The sequence below is a fragment of the Mobula birostris genome, chromosome 15 (genome assembly GCF_030028105.1).
Source record: "Mobula birostris isolate sMobBir1 chromosome 15, sMobBir1.hap1, whole genome shotgun sequence".
NCBI classification, from domain to species: Eukaryota; Metazoa; Chordata; class Chondrichthyes; order Myliobatiformes; family Myliobatidae; genus Mobula; species Mobula birostris.
Window position 1 is genome coordinate 47,508,211 of NC_092384.1, and position 18,686 is coordinate 47,526,896.

The window sequence follows — 18,686 nt, forward strand, 5'->3', positions numbered from 1 at the left end:
CCTCTTTTACTGTTGCACCAGTAGCATCCTCTCCTAGTGAAGCAGATGGAAAATACCAAAGTGAATATTGTGGATGCTAGAAATCTGAAAATAAAACAAAAACCTGGTAAATATTCAGGTCAAGTAAAATTCACAAAGAGGGAAATCGACATTGTTGGAAGTTATCAGAATAGATGCAGATTAAACCATTGACCACCCTTTTCTGCTTTGTATAAGACCATAAGACAAAGGAGCAGAAGTTGGCCATTCGGCCCATCGAGTCTGCTCCGCCATTTTATCATGAGCTGATCCATTCTCCCATTTAGCCCCACACCCCCACCTTCTCACCATAACCTTTGATGCCCTGGCTACTCAGATACCTATCAATCTCTGCCCTAAATACACCCAATGACTTGGCCTCCACTGCCGCCCGTGGCAACAAATTCTGTAGATTCACCAATTATAATTAATTAATTCATAATTAATTGTATAATTACAAAATTCATTTGTTTTATCTTGTATTTCAGCTACTATTTTCATTTCCATTTAAAAAAATCTTATATTTTGTCACTGTATTACTTTTTCTTTCCTAGTTTAATCTCTGGGAATATACCTCAGTTAGTCTGGATTTGGATGTCATTTCCTTCTCATTAACTATGTCAATTCCCCTCTGCAAAATTCACAATTTGCCTTTCAATTTTTGTTTCTCATTCAACTGAACCATATTTTCTTTCCAACTCACTGGTTAGTTCTTCTTTATATTTGTATTTGTCTGTCCTAATTATTCTGAATGTGATTATATTCTAACCGAACCCCTCTCAAGTGATGCTCCATTTGGCTTTTCTGCATGCCTTTCTTCCTCTTTGGGAGACAACCTATTTCAAGAACATAAGAAATAGGAGCAGGAGTAGGCCATCCGACCCATCGAGCCTGCCCCACTATTCAATAAGATCATGGCTGATCTGTCCGTAAACTCAACTCCATCCTCCTGCCTTTTCCCCATAACCCTTAATTCCCTTACTATGTAAAAACCTATCTAACTGTTTCTTAATTATATTTAGTGAGGTAGCCTCAACTGCCTCCCTGGGCAGAGAATACCACAGATTCACCACTCTCTGGGAAAAAACAGTTTCTCCTCATCTCTGTCCTAAATCTTCTCCCCTGAATCTTGAGGCAACGTCCCCTAGTTCTAGTCTCACCTACCAATGGAAACAAATTTCCTACTTCTATCTTATCTATCCCTTTCAAAATTTTGTATAAGATCCCCTCTCATTCTTCTGAACTCCAGAGAGTATAGTCCCAGATGACACAATCTCTCCTCACAAGTTAACCCCTTCATCCCTGGAACCAACCTAGTTAACCTCCTCTGCACTGTCTCTAAAGCCAGTATATCCTTCCTCAAGTACAGAGACCAGAACTGCACACAGTACTGCCTCACCAGTACCCTGTATAGTTGCAGCATGACCTCCCTGCTCTTGAATTCAATCCCTCTGGCAATGAAGGCCAACATTCCATTTGCCTTCTTAATAACCTGTTGTACCTGCAAGCCAACCTTTTGCGATTCATGAACAAGCACTCCCAAGTCCCTCTGCATAACAGCATGCTGCAATCTTTCATCACTTAAGTAACACTCTGCTCTTCTATCATTCCTTCCAAAGTGGATGATCTCGCATTTACCAACATTGTATTCCATCTGCCAGACCTTGGCCCAATCACTTAACCTATCTATATCCCCCTGCAGACTCTCCACATCCTCTGTACAATTTGCTTTTCCACTCAGTTTAGTGTCATCAGCAAATTTTGCTACGCTACACTCAGTCCCCTCTTCCAAATCATCATTGTAAATGGTAAACAGCTGCAGGCCCAGCACCGACCCCTGCGGCACCCCACTCACCACTGACTGCCGACCAGAGAAACACCCATTTATACCAACTCTCTGCCTTCTATCGGTTAACCAATCCACTATCCATGCCAATACACCTCCTCCGACTCCATGCATCGGTATCTTATTTATAAGTCTCTTGTGCGGCACCTTATTGAATGCCTTCTGAAAATCCAAGTATACGACATCCACCTGGTCCCCTCTATCCACTGCACTCATTATGTCCTCAAAGAACGCCAGTAAGTTTGTCAAACAGGACCTGCCCTTTCTGAATCCATGCTGCGTCTGACTAATGAAACCACTCCTTTCTAGATGTTTCACTATTTCTTTCTTAATGACAGCTTCACGCATTTTCCTAACTACAGATGTTAAGCTAACTGGCCTGTAGTTGCCCGTCTTTTGCCTATATCCGTTTTTAAAAAGTGGCGTGACATTTGCTGTCTTTCAATCCACCGGGATCTGCCCAGAGTCTAGAGAGTTTTGATAAATGATTACCAATGCATCTACTATAACCTCCGCTAATTCCTTGAGCACCCTGGTATGCATCCCATCAGGACCAGGGGACTTATCTACTTTCAGGCCCTCCAGTTTGCTCATCACTATCTCTTTAGTGACAGTGATTTTCCCGAGGTCTTCACCTCCCATCTCATCCATAACATCCTTCTTTGGCATATTAGATGTGTCCTCCACCGTGAAGACCGACACAAAATAGTTGTTGAATGCCTCAGCCATTTCCTTATCATCTAATATCAATTTCCCCTTATTGTCTTCCAAGGGACCTATGTTGACTTTAGCCAACCTCTTCTGCTTTATATATTTATAAAAACTTCTGCTATCTGTTTTTATATTTTGTGCTAATTCACTTACATACTCTATCTTCCCTTATTTCTTATTTAGTTGTTCTCTGGTGCTTTTTAAAGTCTTCCCAATCCTCCAGTCTCCCACGACTCTTTGCGACTTTGTACACGAGTTTTTAATTTGATACTATCATTTATTTCTTCAGTTATCCAAGGCTGCTCTCCCCACATTTACTATCCTTACTTTTGACCGGAATATACTTCTGTTGAGCACTGTGAAAAATCCCTTTGAAAGTATTCCACTGTTCATCATCTGTCCTACCAAATAGCCTGTGCTCCCAATCCACATTAGCAAACTACTCCCTCATCCTGTTGTAGTCTCCCTTGCTCAAGCATAATACACTAATTTTAGATCTAACTATCTTATCCTCCATCTGAATGCGAAATTCAATCATACTGTGATCACTCTTTCCAAGAGGATCCCTGACTACAAGATCGTTAATCTTACCTGTCTCATTGCATAGGACTAGATCTAAGATAGTATTTTCCCTTGTAGATTGACTAACATGTTGCTCAAGAAAGCCAACACGGATGCATTCTGTGAAGTCCTCCTCAAGACTTCCTTGACCAACCTGGTTCACCCAATCTATGTGGAAGTTAAAATCCCCCACGACAACTGCCGTTGCGTTCTTACAAGCCTCAGTTATTTCTTGGTTAATTGCCTCTGCTACTGCAATATTTTTATTAGGTGGCCTATAGATAACACCCACCAGTGATTTTTTCCCTTTACTATTCTTAATTTCTACCCAGATGGACTCAACATTCTGCTCTGTAGATCTTATATCGTCTCTCACAATCGCCCTGATCTCATCCCTAATCAAGAGCGCCACTCCACCTCCTCTGCCTTCCTGCCTACCTTTCCGTATTACCTGAAATCATTGCCATCTTTATTCATGATACTGTTACCAGGACAGTCCATTTACTCACAATTACTCATTTTCACAATCACGTTCTTGTATCTTGCATCATGTCTTTTGTCTGCATTTCACTTTGGAATCTTATTGTATAGATAGCTCCTTAGGTATAAAAAAATTCCATTATTTTTAATCCCCCATCTACATTAATTCTTTTTTCTACTATTGAGCACTTCGCTCCATTGATTTAGTTGACTGATACTACGAGTGTTAGGCAAATATTCGGCGCAGATTCAGAGGAAATACCAGAATACATTTTTGACAGGTCTTTTGGACCTAGGACAGTATCGGATCAACTAACAATTGGTAACGTGTACCGATAGATGTATCGGTTACGGAACTGAAACAATGTAAGTTTTACCTAACTAAATTTATGAGGAAGTAATCCTTCAAAATGAAATTCTAAATGTCACATTTCAGAACCACATCAAACTAACACTAATACAAATATAAAAAATATTCAGCAGTATTGATTTAAAATGGTTCGGCACCCGCTCATTCTTTCATTCCGTTTATTAAAGTTTCCCGATGAAATGCAAACCAGAAATAAAACAAACATAATAGTGAACATCATTTCCAAACAAAATCTCAGTGAAGTAGATTTAATGACAAGTGAACAAAATGAACCTACATTTCTTTTTTTGTGTGTTGATCCATGATTTTCCTTTTACCCTTATAAAGGATTTTTAACATATTGGTGGGGATGAGGTGATAAAATAAGTCTTACCGTGAAAGTTAGCAGTAAAGCTGAGCTCGAAGTGCGTCGCCGAGGTGGTGAGCTACCTGCGCCGACTGCGGGCGGCCTCGCTCTCCCCCTGCCGATGGCTTCAGCGGGCGAAGCACGAAGAGGGAGCGAGCGAGCGGGCGCGCGCGGGGCCCGCGGCTAGCGGCCCGTCGCCATTTTAGTTGCCTGCCGCCAAGCCGTTGCTGTGCCGGAGCGATTCTCTCGCGAGGAAGGACGCCATTATCGGATTTTAACAAGCAAGGAACGAGAACTGAACGGTAATAACCACCGCGATAGTGCGGCTCTCGTGTGTAAACTCTGTCTGCTCTATTCGCCTGTTGTGGCCGGGGAAATGACTGGAATGTGCCGATTTTTATTAGAAATATGCCCATACGAGCGCCGCATTTTGAGGTGGAGAGGCCTACAGGAGATACGCCCGATTTTTAATAATTCTGGCTGTAGTCTTGTTTTATGTTTCATGTAACAAACAAGGTAATAATGATCGAAGACGGTAATTACGGCCAGGGATAGCTTGCGGATTACGTACTTATTCTCTGTTAGTGAAAGCTGTTATGGTACAACAGAAATCCAATTTCTGTCTTTTTCATTTTATATCAGTGGAACTAGAAATAATGTTTCATGAGGTGAAAAGCCGTAGCTTTGGTTGGCGTTAAACATTTTATTTTTTTTTGAATGTGTATACCTAACTCGGACCATGTACTGTAGCTCAGATTACAAATAAATTCGGTAACTGCATTATTGTTGTACACAGCTAAAATGGTTTGATAATGTACTGAAATTAAAAATTTTAAAAGCACAGATTCGTCAAGGATTTAAATTTAACGCTCTTTTTATAGATGAAGCACCGAAGAGTTGTATTAGTACCGGAATTCAAGTTATTTGAAATGGACAAAATAATTTGCCAATTTTCACATGACGAATGATATGCTAATACAGTCCATGAAGACAGAAAGAGCCATGTCCGCTGATGCCTTTATGTTTATGCAATTATGAATCCTCTGCATTCTATAATTGTATATGGTATTTTGTAACTACCGTAGTTTGATACTCATAGTATCGAGCTGATTCCGCTTCGGCAATTTCAATATCAATCAGAAACCAGAGACCAAAGGAGTACATGTGCTGGTTTTGTATGTGCCATGACAGTGAAGGTTTACAGGCCTTGAAAGTAAAGGTTGTTCTTCCTGCTTGCAGTTGAAGTATTATATCTGAAGTGGGTTATGGGACGCTTCTCACTTTTAATGTAAAAATAGCTTAAAACATTGGATTAATTGCAATTGGAAAATTATGAAAAACAAAGGTAAGTTTTAAAAAAAAAACAAGATTTGCGATTTTATTTAAAAAACCCCCCAGCAAACAACATGAGCTTGTGCAGCAATCCTCCCGTCCTGGCATTGCCGTTGTTGGATTTTGTAAAGGATGTGTTTGTTTGACTCGGACGATTTTACTGTTTCAAACACTTTGTTGTTTTTTTTTTAATGTCTGTATTCTTGGATTAATCTTTCCAGTGATGAGAACGCTTATTCCCAATGCACAACGAGCAAACACTTTGTGATAATATTGTCTATTGAGAAATGGGTAGTTCCTGTGAGAAATGCCACTTCTATTAGTGTGCAGATGATGTTTTAGGTATTTGCAGGTATTAAATTGCATTTTTGACTCTGGTAAATTTTTAATCTATTGGTCCCATTTTTAAAATATTCAAGTGAATATCTAAAATTGGATAGCTTGATTGAAATTAATGAAAAGCAGACTTTGTCTACATTGTGACATTAATTGTAACATGCAATAAAATATCCTGCATTAGAACTGGGGGTTTATTCTCATTGATGGTCAAACAGGATGGTGAAGAAACTGATTCAGCAGAAGTCATGAAAATCTCTTAAGTTTTCAAATCCAATTACTTCTGATTAATGTTTTTCTTCACCATCCTGTTCAACCCTGTCTCAAATCCAACTACAATTTTAAAAAAAAATCTGAGCTTTAGTTGCCTACAGGTTTGACTTTTCAAATGTTGCATTTGTTAGTTCTCCTTGTTCTATTTCATTTCCAAAATTGTTGGTCCAGAGCATGACTATTCTTTGATCTACCAAAGACCTAAAACTCTGGAATTCTTCCTCTCGCCTTGCCTCTGGAATGCCTTTTTTTTCCCCTGGTTTGGACAAAGGGTTGAACAAAATTGGAAGCTGAAGATCTGTAGAGTATTTTCTCTACTACTGTTTATTAGCAATACTCACAGCACCTTCCATTTCTTTATTGATGAATGAAAGTAGACTGGGAATTGTCTGGTTTAGATTTGTTCTACTCTTTGGTTCATTGATATTCTTCAAGAAAGGAAATCAGAATTTCTAAATTGGTTTAATCTATGTGTTACTGTAGAGCGAGGTAGAGTGGCCGACAGCACTGTTTCTTTATTAATAGACCTGGTGGGCTAAATCTGAAAAGTGACAGCTGCATTGTTTATCTTAGTGTAAAACTGATCTTGAAATGGAGAGAAATATGAGTACAGTCGTTAGCCTAGAGTCAATTCATTGGGAAAATGTTTGAATGTATTGGTAAGAAGAATTATAACATGTTAAAATATAGCTTTGTGAGTTTGGGTTAAATATATTAAAATAGATAGCTTAATGGATAAAAAATGAGGAATAAAGCAGTCAGTTTTAAGTTGAGCAGTAGTTACTAGTAAGTGATACCAGAATCATATAAGCTATCAATAATTATAAGGTGGTATGGATTCTGAGAATGATTGGGTAGATGTTAGGGGTTTCTGAATGGAAATTTCTGAACTAAAATCCTCTAGACTGAGTCTAGAATTTGAAGACCATATGACATATGTGCAGAATTGGCCCATTCACCCCACTGAGTATGTCATTCAATCATTCATGGCTGATTTATTTTCCCTGTCAACCCCATTCTCTTCCCTTATCCCCATAATATTTGACATCCTTATAATAAAGAGTTTTTACACCATTTTCTAATTTAAATTGGTTCTTTTGCTCAGTAGATTGGTTAGTCTCATGGAACATGGACTATTTTGACTTCTATTATGATTCATGTTCTTTGTAAGTTCTCTGCATGAGAAGGAGTTGTCTAAATTAGTGCAAATCTAACCAATCAGTATATCAAGAATATTTTGCAATAGTTTAAGAAAAATTGTTTTGGAAGCTGGTACGAAATCAGCCGTACTTACAACTAAAGTGAAGTGTATTTGATGACTTTCTGCTGCCTTTGTAATTTATAGGAAATCGAGGAGACCCCTGAATTTTGCACAGCAGGATTTAGGAGCTTTGGTTCAAGACTACTGATGGGTTTTAAAAGTTTCGAGAGGCTGTTATAAATACCTGAAACAATGATGAACTCCTTTGTTTAACCAGTCTTTCTATTCAATGACTGTTAATGCAATCAGTTGTTGTACAGTATATCATTTAACAAGTTTTCAGTGATCGGCCAGACAAAAACCACATAGTTATTAAGTTAGAGTCGTGGATGTATGAATAATTATGTAGTGGGTGGAGGATTTCAGGAATAATGTAGCATTTGGAAAACAGGAAAAATTGAGTAAAACTGGGGAAGGTAAATCTACTATGTAATCATCAGATTGTCTGCTTTACTGTTAAGAAAGCTCAGTATTTACAGGAAGATGCTGATCTGGGTGGAGCTAAAAGCTAATGAAATTAAGTGGACTTTTGGTAAAATCAACAGCTAGATGTTGATTTGAGCAGTCCTTGTCTCAGGATATAGAACATGTACAGCACAGGAGCAGGCCATTTGGCTCATGATATTTGTGCTGATCATGATGCTAATTAAACTGCACGCATTCCTGCATGTGATCTATATCTCCCAATTCCTACCTGTTCATATGCTTGTCTAAATGTCTTTAAATATTGCTATTGTAAGATTGGAGGCTAAAGCTAAGCACATAAAAGATAATACCAAAGCTTAAAAAATGTTTGCAGCTCTATGTGCTCAGCCTTTTTTTTTGCATGGTATGGGAGTCTAAAACTCAAGGGCATGGTTTTAAGCTGAGGGAGAAATTTAAGTAATTCAAGATACGAGTTTATTTATCGTGTGTATATTGAACACAGTGAACACACCAAAATGCGTGCTGGGTTGGGGGGCAACCCGCAAGTTTTGCCTGACATGGCGGTGCCAGCATGGTATATCCAGGAGACCCGACGGGCACACACTATGGTGGTTATTTTGAATAAGCTGACAGGAAGTTGTAGAGACATATACAATGACATTGTTTGAAAGGTATCTAGATAGGAAAGGAGTGGAGGGATACAGTCTAGTGCAGTAAAATGGAATTAGTGTAGATACATCACAGTCGCCATAGGCAAGTTGGGCTGAAGGGTCCATACTTGTACTGTACAACTCTGACTCTATATAATGCTGGTTTAGATTGGGGTACCCAAACTTGGGCAACCATTTCTGGTTGAGCCGAAGGCCATGACCAGATATTCTTGTGATAGGTCTTGGTGCATGTTACGGAAGTGCACCAAAGCATATGCAATATTTGTGTATTGCCTCTTGTACAAAATTCTACTGTGCAAGTGAGGCCTTGAGAACATGGAAGGGGATCTTGGTTGCTGAGACTTGCGTGGTTATTTTTTAAAGGACATCTCCATAATTCGACAATTGTTACTGAGTCCAAGGTTCCCATTATTCTTCAGATGCATTCTTCTACAGCAGCAGTTCCCAATCTTTTTTGTCCTGGAGCCTAACCAGGTTGGGAGCCCCTGGTCTACAGTATTAGTTTGCTCCCATCCTTTCCTGCTGCTGATTTCCTCAGCTTTTCTGTTCTATATTACCTCTTCAGTGATTGGACATATGTTAAGACCTTTAATCAGAGATAGTTTTTAAAATATTCTGTTCCAGGAAATCAATTACAATTGGAAAAATAATTCTCTATGAACTCAAATTTTAGTCATTTTTGTGGTAAATGTGTTGCTTTAAATCATTTGTAAGAATTATTTGTGCTGTTTTATTTTATCCATTTTACAATGTCCTGTATATTATTACCAATATTGGACAAGAATGTCAATAAAATTTAAATTGATTTGTGACTTGTTTTGCAATTATTACTGCAATTTCATTTTACTATTCCTTTTTATTATTTGTTCATTTTGGTATTGATCTTGTGATTTGGGAAGTTGAACTTGTCAATTCTTCTTACTACAGTTTCACTTTTTCAATTCATCAAAAGAAGTGTGCAGAGCCCCAGTAGTCCATCATCTGATAGATGGGAAATCCTGCTAGTTGTATATCTGACTCAGCTGAGGCTTCAATATGAGCTGGCTCATTCAGAGCACACACAAGTTGTATGGTTGTAGCTGGGGTTGTGGTCTGAAACAAGGAGTCAAGAATCTAAAACGAGAAAATCTGCAGACGCTGGAAATCCGAGCAACATTTCAGCCTGAAATGTTGACTGTACTATTTTCCATAGATGCTGCCTGGCCTGCTGAGTTCCTCCAGCGTTTTGTGTGTGTTGATCAAGTCAAGAATCTAAGCAGGTTTGTAGCCAGAGCTGCTCCCTTTACTGGCTTCCCTAAACATATTATCCAACTGTTCTGTTTTAATAGTAACACCCAATATGTATGGAAGTTGTGCTAATGTATACCATCAAAGTTCCAAACATGCTAGATTATCACAGTTTTAGTGTATATTACTTAATTGGGATGTTTTTGCCTCGACAGTTTATTAAAATGATTCAAAATAACATAAGATTATTTATTAAGATAATGGAATGGACCCCTAGTTGGCCAGAATGCCCTAGGTGACATAGCTTGTGGAGCTAGTTGCACGCAATAGGAACTGTCTCTTGGAAATGCTCTCCATGCCATTTTATACTAAACAGAGGCATTTCTACTGTGAGGTTTTCTTGTATGCTCTCTAGTTCCTTGCTTCAGCTTTCTTTTGGACAGACATGCTGCTGCATCCTGTTGTGCCATCAGTTGATTTGGGATTAATTGCCAGTGGTGGTCTTTCTGTTTACTTAAGGGACCTGAGAAGAAGAGTGTATAAAGCTGTCCTGACCAAAAAGTTTTTGTTTCAGAGATTCCTGGTTTGTAGTCTGTGTTCCATGTGTAAGTGGAGTGTGAGAGGTAGTGGTGTTGAGACTGACCTAGAACTGAGTCACAAGGAAGCTGTAACTGGGGAAATCTAAAAGTGTTCACAAAGCAAACCTTTGGGAGAGAGCCCAAAAAATCTCTCTCTCCTGACAATGTTTTGTATTTCTTCAACTCAAAGATAGTAACAATAAGTTAACTACAGTTCAGATTACTAGAACGTTAAGAGACGAAATATAGCTGTCTGCACTGTGCATTAAGCAGGGGTGCACCTTTTAAAAATGTACAAAGAGCAGGAACGTTCATCTTTTGTCTTACCTTATGTAGTTTCAATGGGACAGAATCAGAGTGTTCCATTAAACTGTGTACAACTTTTATTTTTGCTGGAGGGTCTGGCCAAAGCGTTGACTGTTTACTTCTTTCCATAGATGCTGCCTGGCCCGGTGAGTTTCTCCAACATTTTGTGTCTTGCTTTGGATTTCCAGCATCTGCAGAATTTCACGTGTTGATTATTTGATCACATCCTCTTCTTCAAACTTTTGACCTGTGCCAAGCAGTCTTTAAAATGCTGCTTTGTCATTTACAACACTTTGTTGCCTCCTTTCCTGCTGGCTCATTGCAGTACATATCATTCCATATCTGCTGAAGGGTTTGGGTCAAAACATCGATTGTACTTTTTTTCCATAGATGTTGCCTGGCCTGCTGAGTTCCTCCAGCATTTCGTGTGTCGCTTGGATCTCCAGCATCTGCGGAGTTTTTCTTGCTTGTCATTCCATATTTTGATCCCTTTGTCCCTGATAACTAAAACTATCAGGCATGGCTATTTAGTTACCATGCTGGTGGCCCCTGCCCACAGAGTAACTTTCAGGTTCACAGGGAATGGTTCACATTCCTTGCTGTGACAGAAGATTGTCAGTATAATCTGACTAGACTTCTCTCAGGCCCTTTGATCGATCTACAGAAGAGCATGGGGTGGTTCCTATTTGAATGGCTGCAGGGGCCTCAATTTGGTGGCACTGACTCCCAGACTGTCCTTTCGATCGCTGGCCCAAGCAGTGAAATGAGTCCAGCTTATTTGTGTTCACTTCCATTCAGACTGGGATTGCTGCCTTCAGATGCTTTGCAATTTCTTCTCACTGTCTTGCTTTCAAGGTTGTGGAACTTGATGTCTCTGCCATAACTTGGATCCCTACCCATCTGTTTTCACAATATCTTTCTTTTCTCATCAATATAATGAATTCTCATTTTAAGCAAAAGACAAGGGAAAGATAAAAGTTAAATGGTATATACTTAAGAGTAATCTGCAATCTTACACTTTTATAATTGATTTACAATGGCTTTTGCATTTGCTTTCTATAAAACTCTTGTTACTCCAAAGTTTGAAACTTACTCTTACTGTACAAAAATGCATCGGTTAGTCTTGCGAGACTATGGATCTGCGCCTGGAAAGTCTTCACTCTCCAGGGCGCAGGCCTGGGCAAGGTTGTATTGAAGACTGGCAGTTGCCCATGCTGCAAGCCTCCTCTCTCCATGACACTGATGTTGTCCAAGGGAAGGGCATTAGGACCTATACAGCTTGGCACCAGTGTTGTCGCAGAGCAATGTGTGATTAAGTGCCTTGCTCAAGGACACAACATGTTGCCTCGGCTGGGGCTCGAACTCACAACCTTCAGGTCGCTAGTCCAATGCCTTAACCTCTAATGCACTCACTAATATTTATACTACTATACAGCCACCCGAACAGGTATACAGGCATCCCTCTGGTGTCCTGAATGGACAGTAACCATCTTTTGCAACTGGTGGCCCTGTTTCACCAAACTACCTCATGAAAAGGCAATGTAAACTTCATTGGACATGTGATAAGGAAAGAGGAGTTAGAATGCATGGTAATTATGGGAAAGATTGAAGGGAAGAAAGCAAGAGGAAGACAAAGACAAATGATGATGGAGACAGCAGCCAGGGAACTGGAAATGAATACCAATGAATTGATCCACTTGACCCGAAACAGGAGTGTGTGGACCATGGCAGTCAAAGCTCAAACTGAGCACGGCACCTGATGATGATGACCCAATGTGGTTCTTTAAACAAACACAAATGCGCATACACCACATTTTTATATGTACCAGTTCAGATCGCCAGTGTGTTCTTAGAAATTTCACGGTTTTGTTAATCTGAACAGATCTAAGCATGGGGTACTATTTTAAAAAAAAATCTTTAACCCCTTAGACTGCTGAGGTGGCTGGCCAAGCAGCGTGTCATAACTGTATCTGAGGCAAGGCCTCAAATCTGACTGCCTGAAACTGAGTCATGGAAGCTGTAACAGTGAAACATAGAAGTCTTTGTTCACACAGTGAACCATCAGGTGAGAGAGTCTCAATTTGAATATTTACTGCTGGTGTCTGTTCCAAAACCTAGACACCCAAAGTATACCTCTTTTGTTACAGTGTTGAGGGATGGCTCTAGGAATATACAAATAACCAGAACAGGCTAAAGGACAAAACAGATCTGTCCTGCACTGCATTAAGTGGTATGGATACACTATCAACAATTCTTTAACAAAGTGCTAATAGCTAGAATGTTCTATTGTCTTATCCTATGTAGTTTCAATGGGACAGTCAGAATGTTCCATTAAATTGTGTACAGGTTTTATTTCTTGAAGACTGGTTCTTATTTTAGTTAACCTATAATTATGCTATCCTTAATGTCATGGCTGCAGAATGATCCCTAACAGTAGCCCTTCGGATGCTCCTTGACCTCAAGTTCAAGTTTATTATAATCTGACTCCACTACTGTATATACAACCAAACAAAACAACGTTCCTCTAGACCATGGTGCACCCAAACAACATACATCACATATAGCACATAGACCAAAGTATGGATAGTTAATAAAACAATAATTCAAAATGCATGTAATAAAGCACAGCACAGGTACACAGTAAACAATACTGTAAGCAGCTTACTGTCCTAGTGATGAGAGCTTGGTGGTGGCAGGGTATTTACTAGTCTCACAGCCTGAGAAAAGCTGTTACCTCTGTTCAAAATGGTTGCCCCTCAGTTTTGAGCCTGTGCCCTGTACTTCTGGATACCCCTACTATTGGATAAATCTCAGCATCCACCTTATCTAGTCCTTTCAACATTTGGTAGGTTTGAATGAGATTCCCCACATCCCCCCTCCCCCTGGCATTCTTCTAAATTCCCGTGAGTAAACGGCCAAAGTTACCAAATACTCGTGTGTTAACCCCTTCATTCTTGAAATCATCCTCGTGAACCTCCTCTGGACTCTCTCCGATGACAACACATCCTTTCTGAGGTAAGGAGTCCAAAACTGTTGATAGTACATGCCCTACAAAGCTTCAGCATTATCTCTTTTTTTTACATTCTATTCTACTGCCATTTGAGAACCACTACTTCTGTGGAACATATAAATCCTGCGCCCTGTGAACTAGTCCCAGAAACTTCAGCCACCTCTGCTCTGCTGTCATCCCCACCGGTATCCTCCAATCCACCTCGGCAAACTCCTCACTTATGCCTCTATAATTCCCTTGATTCCATGGTGATTCTGATACATCCGACCTCTCAAATTGCAGTAGGAATTCAATGATATTATGATCATTGTCCCTAAAGGGTTCCTTTACATTAAGCTCCTTAATAAGATCTGGGTTATTACACAACACCCAATCTAAGAAAGCCTTTCCTCTGTTAGGCTGAAGAACAAACTGCTCCAAAAAGCCACCTTGTAGGCACTCAATAAATTCCCTGCCTTGTGATCTGACACCAATCTGATTTTCCCAATCCCCTTGTTTATTGAAGTTCCCCATTAAAATTGTGTCATTGCCCTTATTACATGCCTTTTCCAGGTCTTGTTGCAAACTCAACCCCACATCTCGGCTACTATTTGGAGGCCTATATATGACTTCCATAATTTTTTTTTTTACCTTTGCAGTTTCTTAACTCAACCCACAAAGATTCAACATTCTCTAACTCTCTGTCACCTCTTTCTAAAGATGTAATTCCATCTCTTACCAACAGAGTCTCACTGCCACCTATGCCTGTCCTTTTGCTGCAAAGTATATTCTTTTGATGTTAAACTCCCAACTATGGCCTTCTTTCAACTACTACTCAGTGATGCCTATAATATCATACCAATCAACCTCTAGTTTTGTCACGAGTTCATCCACCCTATTCTGAACGCTACTCAGAAATCCAAACTTAAAGAAAAGCATCTCCACCCAACTGGTTGCCTCTCTTCCAAGAAAGTTGATCTGCTATCCCGGAACAGGGAGCAAGTAATATCCATTGGCTAAATGGAGGCACTCTTGGATGAGTGGGCATTGCAGAGGCAATGCTGTATCCTGTAGACATTGTAGACCCTGGAGAACATTTTAATTTTGTTTTGTTGTTGCTCTTTCATGAAAAGGGTGGATTATCTATCCATCTGCCAAAATGCTTATCATCTATCAAGATACAGTATGGAGTAGGTTCTTCACAGTCCAGTGAGCTGTGCTGCCGAGCAACCCCTGATTTAACCCTAGCCTAATTGTAGGGACAATTTACAATAATCAGTTTACCTACTGGTATGTCTTTGGATTATGAGCACCCAGAGAAAACCCACACATTTCACCGGGAGGACATAGAGAAGACGTTGGATTGGACTCTGAACTCCAAAGCCCCAAGCTGTAAAAGGATCTCACTAACTGCTATGCTATTATTTACTATTGTCTCAAAAATGAGTAAGCTGTTAAATATGCAGATCTTGCTCCAGGAAATTTGGGCAGGCACCCACTTGTGCCCAGTCTACATAGACTGTCACTGCCAGAATCAGGTTTATTATCACTGATGTCATGAAATTTGTGCCAGCTCCATAAAATGCAGTACATAAAATTTAAGTTACAGTAAGAAGTATTAAAAAACTTAGTGCAAAAAGAGAGTTAAATTCTAAGGTAGTATTCATGGACTGTTCAGAAATCTGATGACAGAGGGGAAGAAGCTTTTCCAAAAGCATTGAGAATGCATTTTCAGGCTCCTTCACCTCCCAGCTGATGGTGGTAGTGTGACAAGAGAACATTCTGAATGGTGAGGATCCTTAATGTTGGAATCTGAAAATACACCTTCCGTTAATCAAAAATAGCAGTTTTGTCAAGTTGACTAAAATTATAAGCAGACCATCACCTGATGTATTGAGAAAGAACTCCATGGTATGTTGGATATTATTAATCTCTGATAATGTAGGAGATGCAAACTGTTTGATGTTCCATTTCTCTAAATAAGGATTACCATATCTGGACAAAGAAAGGATGGCTGGAGAGCTCCTCTAACCTCCTTTAAACAGTCCTCAGAGGGCTGACCCTTTTTTAAAAAAAAAAATTTGTCGTAATACCAATTAGAAAATTTAAATCAAACAAAGCCCAGCTTAATCTGTGGAAATCCATTTAGGAATGCAGAGCTTTCACACCTTTTAGCTTCAAGAGGACATTCATCTGTTTTTTAGGTATATTTTTGATTCTTATCTGCTGTTAATTCAGTATCATTGTGATATTTTGATGTTTTCTGATTCACCAAGATCACAGTGTTTCTGTGTATGAAGTGAAAAATGACAAGCTTCAATTGAACAACATTCAATTGATTTGGACAATTTGAGAAAATGATTTGTATCCTTTCTCTTTGGTTTCCAACACTTTATTTCTGAATAGTTATATTTTCATCTGTTTTTTTAAAAGCAATTCTTAAAATATTGGTCAAGCAACCAGTCTTTTTAGGCTCTCTTCCTCATTCCCAGACCAACTAGTCTGTCCTCGGCCTCCTCGATTACGAGATCACCTGATGTTCCACCTGGATAGTCTACGGTCCTATAGCGTGAACATTGAATTACCTCATGCCCCTCGGTATCTGTCCATTGCACACATGCTCTTAATTCAGCATCTGTGGAGAGGAATAAACAGTCAACATTTCAGGCCGAGTCATCGAAGTCAAAGGACTGATGAAGACCAGTTTCCAGGAAGGATTTGTGGCTGTGATATTGAGTCTGGGTAAGCATATGGTTGAAGAGTCAGAGAGCAACCGAGACCACAGAGGGAGAGCAGTGAGAGGGTCTTACATAATTCCTAAGTAAGAGAAGATTTAATCTTCAGGGTGAAGGGCTTCTTCAGACCCTTACCTTTTACACCTATTACCTCCCAGTTTCACTTTATCCCCCCCCCCCCCCCACTCACCACCATCTCCCTCACCTGGCTTCACCTATCACCTGCCAGTTTGTACTCCTTCCCCTCCCCCCACCTTCTTATTCTGGTTTCTTCCCCCTTCCTTTCAAGTTCAGATGTAGGGTCTTGGCCCAGAACTGACCTTCACTAATCCGACTACCTGTAATCCAGTACCTTCGATAATCCAGCACTGATTATGCTTAATGTGATCCTTCTGTAATTCAGCATTTTCACTAATCCGGCACTGCTCCGGTCCCAATGGTGCCGGATTGGTGAAGGTCAACCTGTAGTTATTCCTCTCCATATATGTTGCCTGACTTGCTGAGATCCTCAAGCATTTTTTGGGTGTTAGTCTTAATTCTTCCATTAGGATTCCTTTAACTCTACTGTTTACATTTTCCCACCCCACTTGATTTCATGCTCCCTTCTTATCAGATGGCAGTCATTTGACACTACTTGTACTCTTCCTTCCTCCATCTGTCTATTACTCTTCCTTACTTGGATATTGCTTGGCAAATCTTGCCCTACCTCTTTGCACTAGCTATTTCTCCTCGGCTCTTTCAATCCAGATAATGGGTCAATCCAAAAAGTTGACTGTCCGTTTGCCTCCAAAGCTACTTGACCCACCAAATTCCTCCAGTGGATTTTTTTCCTCCATATTTTAGCATCTGCAGTTTTTTATATTTCCTTTTTTTTGCTTTCTTCCTGTTTCTACTTTTGAAAATAATCTCATTTATTTTCTATTATTAATTAGTTATTGCCAGGGATACCTATTTTTATTGCCCATCTTTACTGCCTTTGAGAAAATTATGGCAGGCTGCTGACTTAACCACTGCATAACACTCCACAATTGTAGAGTGAAAGCACGTGGAAATGGTTCTTCAGCTCATTATTTATGCATAGACCATCAAATATTTATATAAATACTGGAGTTGCCAATTTTAACTAACCAATTGCTACTGGTGGCGACCCCCACAGATTTATTATACTTGTATGACATGCCCTCCAATCACTCCAAAAATGATTGTTCCAAAAGTCAAAGGTATGTATTCGATATTTTATTAGCATTTAGCAAACATACAATCTTGAAGCGATGAAGCTTAAGCATACTTAAGTGTAAATAAGCATAACTAAGAGGCCCTTTGCTTTTCCCACATTCCCACTCATGTGACTAGCTACAATTATAAAATAATAAATGCACAACACAGAATACAATGCAGATAGAGAACAGATACATGGCTCCTACATTCCAGCCCCCTAATTATTATAGTATAGCTACAACTGTAAGCTACTATGACACAGGATTCATGAAATCTCAACATTCATACAAATGCCCTCTTTCTGGTAAGCACTCTTCAAAGTCTTACAAGTCTCCTGACAAACCAGGTTGATCCTATTGACCACATTCAGGAAAATCTGTCTTGAATGGCTGCTGCCAAAGCTCATTTCTTTTTAAAACTGGAATCCTGTTGCCTGTTGGCTCCGTTTGAGTGTAACTTCTTCCACCACCATGGTATTGGTCCATTAACAATCTAATCCAGCATTGCTCTGATTGCATAGGGTCCATCATTAACACAATGAATCACTTGCAACAGCTCCAATACCTTAGGCACATCAACCCCGATCAGCAGCTCGATTTCTGACTCCATTTCCAGCAAATGAATCTGCTTCAGGTGAGACCATTCCTAAAGATCTTTCTGATGAGGAACATTCTCGTTGCAGACAGACATACTTTATTGCGTATAGATGCTAAGCAGTTCATAAAATTTACACTTTCTAAGCCAGCCACTTCCTATCCTGAAATGGCGTAGCTACTCACAAACTTCTCTTGACACATGGTGTGTAAAAGAATGTGTGTTCTTTTTCCTGTCTGGTTAAGTTTGTCCGTGAGCATGCTGTATAGAACGTTGTTGTGCTACTTTGATCTAGGAAAGTGTAAGTAGCCGCTGTCTTATTACTCTTTCTAGACTTCACTTGAACTGGAATTACAGCAAGTTTACAATCATGATCACCAGCCCCTGTAAGGGCATCAAATACCAGGG

The 18,686-nt window shown here is 39.7% G+C and overlaps 2 protein-coding genes across 9 annotated transcripts in view; one reads left to right on the forward strand and one right to left on the reverse strand.

Moving 5' to 3' along the window:
- Nucleotides 1-4,536, reverse strand: part of ca5a (carbonic anhydrase Va) — a 79,843-nt gene extending 75,307 nt beyond the window's left edge. For both annotated transcript variants that reach the window (XM_072279736.1, XM_072279735.1), the window contains exon 1: nucleotides 4,360-4,536. The gene's annotated coding sequence lies outside the window, so the exon portion shown is untranslated. The remainder of the gene's footprint in view (nucleotides 1-4,359) is intronic.
- banp (BTG3 associated nuclear protein) overlaps nucleotides 4,499-18,686 on the forward strand; it is a 177,024-nt gene continuing 162,836 nt past the window's right edge. For 3 of the 7 annotated variants that reach the window (XM_072279727.1, XM_072279731.1, XM_072279732.1), the window contains exon 1: nucleotides 4,500-4,634. The gene's annotated coding sequence lies outside the window, so the exon portion shown is untranslated. Of the gene's footprint in view, nucleotides 4,635-4,662; nucleotides 4,849-18,686 lie in introns of those variants that run through there. The other 4 variants (XM_072279729.1, XM_072279733.1, XM_072279730.1 and 1 more) reach the window with 3 other exon arrangements.